Here is a 9,890-nt window from a genome sequence, read left to right on the forward strand (position 1 = left end):
GGTTTTATTTCCCCCCATGGGTTTAGCATTTCTTAGGGATTAAGCAGGAAACACCCACTCTTTGCTGTCAGACAAATCTCAGTATCAGGCAACACTGACTCCTCCTCTGAAATGCTCAGTCCCTCAATAGGAAATGCATCTGACCCTCTGCCACAGCCTCCTCCTCAGCCAGGACTACCAGGTGTATGACTCCTCCTGAGGTCTCACCCTTGAGAAAAATTGATAGAAAGGGTCTGAGAAATATAATCAGTGTTCTTGATACCAAACATATGCCCAATGCTATATTCTGGCAAAAGGCTCATTTGCTAGTTCTGAAGGTAAAACAAAGTGCAGGTTCTTTTGTCCAACCAAGTCAGCTCCCACAGGAGGGAGGAAGGGGTCAGCCTATTCCAGAAGACAGAAAGCGTGACAGCTCTCACCACTCCAGGTGAATACTTGTGTCTCATCCCTGACTGTGCAGGGATGCAGAATTGTTCCTAGCAGTTTGTGAGTCACCAAGAGTACTGGGTCCACCTCATCTGGTCAGGCAGGATTTCATTAACAGAGTAAAAGTGGTGTGATAACCATGGTCCAGACCAGAGAGAAGGCACTGTTAGGTCAGACTGACCCAAGGAGAGGGTCAGTCTGGGACTGACCCTTTAATGGAGTTACTGACTGTGATAAGGAGACTTTGAAAGTAGTCAGGCATGTATTGTGCTGTGAAATGTCCCATGCAGTCTACCTAATGATTATTACTGAGTGGGTACTATAAGGCTGGTAGTGTTTGGGGGTTAAGGATAGTTTAACAGATAATTCCCCAGCCTTAATGAAATTTACTTTCTAGTGGGCAGAGCAGGGAGACAGACATTAAAATGGTAAATTAATAGATAATATAATAGCAAATATGATGCATGCTATGAAAAAAATTAAAGGGGTGATATGTTGGAGTGAAAAGGGGATGTATAATTCAGATTGGACCAGATGTTTACGCTATGACTTCAGTGACAGGGAGGAAGAAGGAACCAAATATAGGAGGGCTTGCAAGAAGAGTGCGTGAGGCAGAGGGAGCAGCAAATACCAAAGCCCCAGAAAGAACAGCAAGAAAGTTGTGACAGAGGAGAATGAAAGATGATGTTGGAGAGATAGCAGGGGCCAAGTCATGGTCATGTGGGATCTCAAAGGCCATGACAAGGAACTTGGATTTTGTACTAAGTGAAATGGGAAGGCAACTGAGGATTTTAAGCAGGGGTGTAACAATCTTGTTTTTTAAGAACATCCATCTGGTTGCTGTGGGAAGAATGTTTGTAGCAAAGCTAGAAAAGTGTGGAACCGTGTTCAAGAGGCTATTTGCAATGATGGGGTGGTAGCATCAAAGACTGACAGAATGAGACAATGATTGGATATATTATGAAGGATCTGATGTTGCTTTTGGTTCCTCTACCAACTCTGGGAATTGATCATGTATCCACCTTTCTACTCCAGAGGCAATCCAACTTTCCTCCAAAATTCCATGTCAGATTGTACAAGTATACAAACACCTCTTGGAAGTCATCTGTTATGTCTTGCAGGAAGGTTCCTATAAAAACTGTACAGCCAAACTCAACCTGTAAAACAATCCTAGATCTCTTGTTGAAAGCTCTATCCTTACATATTACAACCCTTGAGCACTCTGGGGCCTCGCTGTCTCTAGCATGTTTTATTCCCACAGAGAAAACATTTCTACCATCATCACTCTTTGTTTGGGTCCACTCCAGCAGTTTGGCATCATTCTTCTATCTTTTGGGATGACATAGCACCTCTAATGGATCACATATTCCTTGCACCGAAAAAAAAAAAAAATTTAAGGCTGATCCATGGACTAGACCTTTCTAGGCAAAATCTTTTTTCATATTAAAGCCTTTTGAAACATGCAGTGTATGGAGTTCTCAAATGCTTGATCATTTGAAAATATCTCTAGTGTGCTGTCTACTTGGTATCAGACTCTCATCTTCTGAAATTAGATTAATGAAATGTGATAGACACCATCATAAGGACCTTTTACGGGTGCTGCTGAGAACAGTTTTCCATGTACATTAGAAAAGATACATTTCACTCATCACAATGAAAATATATCATGCCAAAAAGATGAACTAATCATAAGCAGTTGGAATGAATTAAGGATACTGACAATTTAAAAACAAGACATAGCCATACTGTAGGGGAAAAGTACTTTCAAATTTTTTAAATGTGTTTGTCTAACCTGTTGCTGAAAGCTGTAATCTTCCATTTTCCATTAACAACTCCATCAATTTTCCCTTAATGTTTTAAATTAACTATCTTCTCTGAAACATAATTCTGTTCAACCCTTGAAGAAAATGGCCCCTACTGTTTTTTTTTTATTCTAGATTTTAGAATACTGAAATATGCCATCCTTTTAATGTAAGTTTATTCATGTTAGAGGTTGGCATGTTTCCTATCATTTGAAATGTCAGAATATTGCCAAAAAATAAATGTGCCTGTTCTTTTATACATTCCATAATACCTGTGACAGTAAAATTATAACTATGCCAAGCAGGGAAAATTACAATGTTTTTGTAAAATTTCACAAGCTCACTGTATTTTCACTTAATTTGTCTCATCCTTACATCCTTATTTTCTTACTGAACCTTCTCCTTCTGATAGCGACTTTTTGGGAAAATGAACACAACAGGAGAATGTGAGCACATCTCTCATACCCCATATTGAAGGGAATAACCATAAGTCTGTTAGAAGGGAGAGATCACTCCACCAAATTAGTTGATGCAACACATTTGGCTAATGGGTAAGGGAAGGGTAGTGTTCACAGACCAGGGAAAGCCTGAATTTTTGTATCAATTTACCAAATAACCACTAATAGCCACATTGGGAAAGGACATGCCCTGTAAGTGCTACTGCGGATATTTTATTTTTTTTACTTCAAAATGTTTACTAATTCATCTCTTCTCAACAGATATTTACTACATATCAACTTACACAGGCATGAAGCTAGGTCCTGGGATGCAAAGACTAAACATAGACCATGCTGTTAAGGGGCTCAAAATTGTGTGCATGTCAGGGAGATGGGGGAACTTTATTCAGAGTATAATAGTGTAATGTGATGATATTAGCAGTGGTTTTTCTTTAATTTTATTTTTAAATTATGAGAGCACAGCTGGGTAGTTAATTGTGCCTGATTTGGCTAGTGAGGGGGAGAGGAAGGGAAGACTTCATATAAGAGGTGACATTTGAGCAGGGAGTTGAATAATGAGAAAAGGTGTAAGACCTGTGCTTAAATAAAGTCAATAGACACAGGCATGCACAGAATCTTCAGGGAGATATTGGAAAATACTTGCTTTCTCTTAAGTTTTTATGTGTATAACATATGATGAGAAACATAGGAAAGATTCCTCTATTTAGACTGTGGCAGATCTAAAACATCATGCCTAGAACCTTAGACCCTAACTAATAGCAAATGATTGAAAAAATTGAAACAAAAGTATCATATCAGTTTTGTGTTAGGAAGATTATTCAGGCATGATGCCTTGGTAGAACATTGCTCCTTCATCTTCTAGCTTCCAGTGTTGCTGCCAGGAAATACAGTGCCAGACTAATCCCCAGCGTTTTGATGGTGAACTAGTATGTCTTTTTTAGATATGTAATGGATCTTCTCTTTGTCCATGGTGTTCTGAAATTTCTTACATAACTTCTTTGATAATTTCCCTTTCCACACGCCTCCAATTTTATCTGCTCTGTCTTTCTGAAATTCCAATTAGTCAGATACTCAAAACACCTATTCATCTTTCTTTTCATCCTATTTTCTGTGTAATTTCCTTGACATTATCTTCCAATTCTCCTTTTGAAAGTTTTGTTTGTTTGGGGGGGGCAGCATCATATTTTTAAATCCCAAGAGCTTTCTCTTGTATTAGGATTATTCCTTTTCTATATCATCCTATTCTTATTTCTCAGATGCAACATCTTCTCTTTTATGAAATTTCTTCTGTTCTCTAATTTCTCTCTTTTTTCCATAAGTTCCTTTGTTTAATTAGACAGTTAAGTAATTGGTTACTTTCGTCTCTACCTTTCATGTAGGAAACTTTCCGAAAATGTCTAATGATTCTCGTCTGTCAGGTCTTATTTCCTGAGGCATGGAAAAGCTGACTGGAAACTCAAGGTTCTTTGGCAGCGCTTTTGGATATCTGTAGTGTGAATGGCACCCAAACAGATTTTCCACTGAAAAATCTCCAAATATCAGTGTCAGTCTGTAGCCAAGAAAAAGAAAGTTTTCTATCTTTATCAAATCTTGGGGTGGGGACTCAGCAGCTAGTGATCCGGAAGCAGAGCAAAGAATAGGGACTGCAAGTCTTGCCATTCAATTTGCAGACCCTCGTCTAAACCCTTTAACTCCATCTCTTTACCCCTACCTTACACAGTGCCTGGTACCGGCTGAGGCCAGAGACTTTGGGTTTTAATTTTTCAGATTTGAAATCAACCTTGCCTTCCACTAGCAGCCAAGTCCCGTGCCTTTCCAGGGTTCTGTGTGGAGCAACAACATGCTGTTCTTCATAAATCCTATCTTCAGACACTTAGATTGAAACCTCCTCTGGTCTGGCAACCCAATTACCACCCCATTGTCCACTTTTCATCTTCAAAGATAGTTTTTGACATTTCTTTCCCACTGTTGCTTTTTCTAACATTCTCTTTATGAAGTTACAGCATGTGTCAACCAATTCCTTGATAATTGAGTCTGCAAGGCACAAAATAAATGATCAGTTTGTGTTAGTCCAGTTATTACAAAAAGCAGATGTCAAGCTAAGGCATATACCTTTGAGAGAAAATGGAGAGGCATCTGAGAAAGGTTGGGAGAGCCATTAAACTGCAATGCAGATCTGACCTGAATGAACAGGAGAGGGAACAAAGGTTGGGTATAAGCATCTTAGACTGCAGTACAGGTAAAAAGAATATTTGGCAAGGCTGTCAGAGGGACTCTTCAGCCAATGTCTCTGGTCAATAGAGTCCCACATTTTCAAAATGTGAGCTTGCCTTGGTAACCCTGCTATTATCAGTCATTGTCTGGGATCAGCCCATGGGAAACAATGTGGTAGCGGATTTCAAAGTACAGGATCTAGATCCATTATCAATTGTGCTCCCTATAGTAAGAAATCTTGGAGGCACATTCCCATGGCCACCACACAGTTAAAACATTACAGAACATATGGTGGAAATACATTCCCACTACTGCATGTAGAAATGGGAGTGTAATTAAACCAAATATTTGCTGGAGGGAAAAAATAACAAAAAACAGGAAAAAATCCCAAAGTAGCATTAGCACCTAAATATACCCAGGGTTCCTCTCATGCTAGGATCAACAAACAACAGGCTGCAGGCCAAATTCAGCGCACTGTGTGTTTTTGTAAGGTTTAGTTTGAATAAAACCATGACCATTCATTTTTGTATTGTCTATGACTGGGGTCACTCTGTAGAAGCAGAGTTGCATAGGTAAAAGAGAGACCACATGGCCCACAACATTTACTCTCCGATCCTTTACAGAAAGCTTGCTAAATTCTGCTCTGGTTTAAAGCCCACTGTAATTTACAGTGGGTTCAATGGCTTAAAGGGGAGGAGACTTGCTAAAACATACTCAGACTTCCCACACTTTACATTTCCAAGTAAAGTTTCAAAAAAAAATACACACTCACACTATAACACAGGGAGAGAAAAGATTCCTAGAGAGCACCTCACAACCCCATCTTCTTCCAAGATAAGTAGTGTCCAATTTCCAATTTACTTAAATGCATAATAGATGGCAGGGACTTTGCTAATCCTTGGGAGCATAAAGATGAAGACCTAATCTTGCCCTCAATGAGCCAAGTATCCAGCAAGGAATGCAGAAAAACATTTAAACAAATTATTATAATGTAATGCGACACATGCTGTAAAGGGGGTTGTCTTGGTTTGCTAGGGTGGCTATGACAAATACCACACAATGGGGCTTACACAGGAACTTATTGTCTCATGGTTTTGGATGCTATAAGTCCAACATCAAGGTATTGGCAGGGCTACCTTTCTCCTGGAGTCTCTAGCATTCCAGGAATCCTCTGTCATGTGGTACTCTCTTCTCCTTATGTCTGCTTTTCTGATTTCCACTGATTTCTGGCCTCTTTTGACTAATTGCATCCAAATTTCCTTTGCTTAAAAGGATTTCATGGATTAAGGCATACCATGATTCAATTTTGCCTCCTCTAAAGAGGATCGTTGAAAATTCAATTCACAAATTAGTCCATAACATAATAACAGCATCTTTAAAGGTCCTATTTTCAAATGTTTGTACCCACAGAAATATGGAATAAGATAAACATATATTTTGTGGAGAACATGATTGATTCCATATAAGGGGATAAAGAGCACTTAGAAAGCACATACGAGGAATCAATTATAGACTTTCAGAAATATAGAAAATCAAACATACCTATTTGCTTCTACCTCCCAAAATGCCACTATAATGACATTAAAAGACATAAATACACATATAGACTGCAGCACGGGATAATCCACACTCACCCTGCTGCCTTTCTCTGTAACCCATGAATGAACCTTAAACTTAGAACTAGATAAGTTGGCCTGGTTTCTTAGGTGGGATGTTAGTGTGAGCTGTCTCATTTCTGAAGACACAGTTTGCCCAGGAGAAGGTAAGAGGACCCCCAGATGCTTAGATATAGAGGAGCCGAAGAACTAAGAGAGACAGAAGCCCAGACACATTTTGGAGAAATCAATTTTGAAACACAACCTGAGAGTAAAGGGCTAGCAGAAGCCAGCCACATGCCTTCCCAGCTAACAGAGGTGTTCCTGATGCCATTGGCCTTTTTTCAGTGGTGGTATCCTCTTGTTTCTGCCTTAGTTTGGACACCTTTATGGCCTTAGAACTGTAAAATTGTAACCTAATAAATGCCCTTTATAGAAGCCAATCCATTTCTGGTATTTTGCATAATGGAAGCATTAGCAAACCAAAACAGATTTTGGTATCAGAGAAGTGGGGTGCTGCTGAGTTTACAAATATCAAACATGTTAGAATGCCTTTTTAAATAGATAAGGGGAAGATTCTGGAAGAATTGTGAGGTGCTTGATAGAAAAGGCCTAGATTGCTTTTAAGAGGCTGTTGGTAGAAATATGAACTCTAAAGATATTTCCAATGAGGCCTTAGACAGAAATGTTGAATGTGTTATTGCAAACTGGAAGAAAGGCAATCCTTATTTTAAAATGGCAGAGAATTTGGCAAAATTGTGCCCTGGTGTCAGATGGAAGGCAGAATTTGAAAGTGATGAGCTGGGATACTTAGCTAAAAAGATCAAACTAAATATGATAAATGAAGCTTGGCTTCTCCTTGAAGCTTATAATAAAATGTGAGAGGAAAGACAAGCTGAGAACTGAACTCTTGGATACTGAAACCAGAAATTGATGGTCTGGAAAACTCTGGCCTTCCAGAAAGTGAGACCCCAGAGTATAGTGTGCCAAGTGAGGATTTAATGGAACATGGAACCAGCCAGCTATTTCACCACAAGCCAGGATTGGAAATGGAGTTACCCGGAAAGGATTTATGGGAAATCCTATTGCCTGACAGTTTTGACCCCTGTAAGCTGCATGTCAAGCCAACAATTTTTTTGTGAGATCTGTATAAATGGAACCACTGCCAGTCTGGACTGACTGTAGGGGATGGAGAAGGGACAAATTGAGACAAGGATGACTTCAAAGGCAGAACCATGGAAGCTAAGGTCTGGAGCCAAGAAATCTCAGGCCAAAAGAGTGGACATACCCATACACGTGGAAAGGATGAGTTTGCCCTGGAGGCAGAGGGTAGGCCTTCTGCCTCGATGCTCAGGAAGAGTGCTGCCACCCCAGGCTTCAGAGAGGGTTGGGCACATTCACAAGAGAATGGGGAGAGCCTGGCCACCACCACACTGTTCAGAGAGGGGAGAGCCTTTGCCCTGGAGATGAAGAGTATGGGTGGTGTCCTGATGCTTGAGAAGATGGTCTTCCCACTGAGTGGATATACTGGAGCAATCACCCCACCATTTGGAGAGAGCAAGGCTGCTATGTCAGCCTTTGGAAAGGGTGGGACTGCTGCTCTTTCAAGTCCCAAAGATAAAATGTCATTCTATGAATGACTGTCAGACTTTGAAACCTAATGAAGAATGCCCTGTGGGTTTTAGGAACTGTTTTGGAACTTTGAACCCTGTTTTCCTTCCAATTTCTGCCTAAGGCAATGGTAATGTTTATCCTATGACTGGCCCTCCTTTGTACATTGGAAGCAGATAACTTGTTCTGAGTTTCATGGGTCCACAGCCAGAGGAGAATGTTGCCTTAGGACAAACCACAACTGTAACTGATTTTGATAAGACTTTTTACTTATCTGTTGTTATTGAAATTTTTTAAGCTTTTGTGAGATTGTGATGGAATGAATGTTGCATTTGGAAAGAACATGGCTTTTTGGGTCCCAGGGGATGGAACATTCTGGTTTGAAACTATTATGTCCCCCACAAAAGCCATGTTCTTTAATGCAATCTTGTGGGGGCAGACTTATTAGTCTTTAATTAGGGTGGAACCTTTTGATTGAGGGTTTCCATGGAGATGTGACTCACCCAACTGTGGGTGAGGCATTTGATTAAATTATTCCCATGGAGATATGACCCTGCCCATCCTGGGTGGATCTTAATTAGATCACTGGAGTTCTTTAAGAGAGCTCATGGAAACAAGTTGCTCAGAAAAGCTGAGAGAGACATTTTGGGAAGAAGCTATGTAATCCAGAGTTTGCCCCTGGAAGAAGCTAAGTGCCAACACAGACCCAGATACTCAGACATACAGACAAAAAGATGTTTTAAGATGCTAAGCTAAGAAATGAAGCCCAGGGTTTGCCCCGAAGAAGCTAAGAGGACCCCCAGATGCTTAGGTGCACAGGAGCTGAAGAAGGTAAGAGACACAGAAGCCCAGACACATTTTGGAGAAAGCCATTTGAAACCAGAACCTGGGAGCAAGTAACCAACATACACCAGCCATGTGCCTTCCCAGCTAACAGAGGTGTTCTGGATGCCATCTTCCTTTTCTCAGTGAAGGTATCCTCTTGTTGATGTCTTTTAGTTTGGACACTTTTATGGCCTTAGAACTGTAAACTTGTAACCTAATAAATGCCCTTTATAAAAGCCAATCCATTTCTGGTATTTTGCATAATGGCAGCTCTAGCAAACTGGAACAACATGCCTTGTACTTAAAGCAACATTATGGATCTCCCTAATCATCATAAGACTAAGGATGTAGCACATTGTAATCTCTTAAGGTCTATGTAAATTGTGAACATTTTCCCAAGCCTAGTGAAGCATAAAATTGTCCTGATATTGGTGGGAATGTTCTCAACTGCCGAATATGGGGTCTGCAACTTTGTGTTCCTTCTGTTACTCCCATTACATGTATGTTGGTGTGCTTAATGGTATCCCACATTTCTGTTAGATACTGTTCCTTTTTCTTCATACTTTTTTCTCTATGTTCTTTGGGTCACATAGTCTTTATCAATATATGTTCACATTTGCTAATTCTTTCTTCTGCCACTTCAAAACTACACTTGAGCCATTCTAGTGAATTTTTTCATTTCAATTGTTCTGTTTAACTCCAGAATTTCCATTTGGTTCTATTTTAAATTTCTCTTTTTTACTAATTGTGGCAGGTTGAATGTATTATGTCCCCCAAAACACCATTATCTTTAATGTAATCATGTGTGGGCACTCATATTAGTGTTGATTAGATTATAATTCTTTGATTGAGTGTTTCCATGGAGATGTAACCCAACCAACTGTGGGTGGTAACTCTGATTGGATAATTTCCATGGAGGTGTGGCCCTGCCCATGTGGTATGGCCCTGCCTATCTTGAT

This window comes from Choloepus didactylus, chromosome 7 (assembly GCF_015220235.1).
Source record: "Choloepus didactylus isolate mChoDid1 chromosome 7, mChoDid1.pri, whole genome shotgun sequence".
Taxonomy (NCBI): domain Eukaryota; kingdom Metazoa; phylum Chordata; class Mammalia; order Pilosa; family Megalonychidae; genus Choloepus; species Choloepus didactylus.